Source organism: Notolepis coatsorum (genome assembly GCF_963971535.1).
Source record: "Notolepis coatsorum genome assembly, chromosome: 7".
Lineage (NCBI taxonomy): Eukaryota > Metazoa > Chordata > Actinopteri > Aulopiformes > Paralepididae > Notolepis > Notolepis coatsorum.
The window spans coordinates 18,098,556-18,100,291 of NC_140171.1; positions in this window are offsets into that span (position 1 = coordinate 18,098,556).

The window sequence follows — 1,736 nt, forward strand, 5'->3', positions numbered from 1 at the left end:
TACAGTATATCATGTTGCTATGGCGTCAGCAGTTGGCTCCATAGATTTGCAACATTTGTGAATGTTGTTTTTAACCCGGGAGCACGTGTTATACTGTGTACTCTACATATGAAATCCATACAGTGATGGTTAGTCGGTACACACATGAGAACGATAGCCTATGCAGTGGTTCCCAAACTGTGGTGCGCACACCCCCTGTGGTGCGCGAGCGCCCTCTAGGTGGTGCGTGACATGAAAAGGCTAATGGTGAAAAAAATATATATATATTTTTTTTACAATAAAATTTCATTAAAATCTTAGTCAAATCTTTAGTATTATGCATATTAAACATGCTGGCAGAGTACATGCATCCATGTTGTCGTGAACATTTTAATTAAATAAAGAAATTCCTTATCCATAGGAAGAGGGAAGAGATAAAATAGAGATAAAATAACCTGGATAAAATAAAAAATAAAACCAGCAACAAAAATGTTTCTAACAGAAACCCATTGGGGGGTGCGTCAGCTAGGTCGGGAGGTGACAGGGGGTGCACGGCCAAAAAAGTTTGGGAACCGCTGGCCTATAGCTTAGCCCACGGTCACGTGAAACTACCAGTAGATTCACCTTGTCTTCCATGTCATATTCCATTGTTTCTGATGAATGATTCAGGGTGGCTAGAGGACTGAGCGGACAATGATCAGAGCAGATTCTCGCCACACAAAGCAAGTGCGATGAGGGATACGGTCATTAAATTCACTTCAAAGGTAGAATCTGTAATACCGTCAAACAGCGACCGCTACAACAACAGCAACGGAACAAAAAAACAACTACTACAAAATCATCCCAAAATCTATGGAGCAGCTCACAGGTTCAAACATTTATCTGGTTTCTGGTGGGTTTGGGAGCGAGTTTCTCATGTTCAGTGGATATTGAATGGTCTGTCCAAACCCACAGAAATAACATTTATATTAATTCTTAGTGGTGCGGTAGCGGTATCCCACCTTAACCTCCAGATCTCCACCAGGCCATAGTATAATACAGTGGTTCTCAAAGCGGGGTTTCCTCGAAGGGTTTCCAGGGGTTCCCCAGTAAAAATGTAGAATAGTTTGATTTCACTATTTCATCCAATTTCATCCGTAATGAACACAATGACAAAATGTCAACGTTCTAATCTGGTCATAGGTCTCATTCTCTGTTATTCCCCACACATCTACAGTACATAATTCTGCAATGAAACATGGTCTACGTTCAGCCGATTAAGGGTCCTTGATATGACATTCATGTTTTTAGAGACACCATTGTACACCAGGGCTGGGCGACATGCCCGAAATATCATAGCACAATATTATTATTTTAGTTTTGAGGGTATAACAGTATTTGACGGTATAGTTTTCCAGTACAAATTACAATGTGATATGTCTGTATCTTGTAATACAATTGCCATGGTCCCATTTCTTTTTATTCACTTTTTAATACTGCTGCGAGGAATAATTTTTTTTATTATTAACTTAAAAATATACAGTTTATTAAATTATTTTTATTTTTTTTACAATATGTATCATCCCCGACAGTAAAAATCCATACCTTTAGTTATACCCTCATATTCTGTACACCTCCCAGCCCTACTACAATACACTCTTTGCTAACCACAACCAGGTGGTGAACAGGGTGTGTGCGCTTCTATCTACAGACATTACAGCTGCCTCTGCCCACAGATCCAGCTCTTAAAAATCGAACCTCTACTGCAAGAGCGCAGT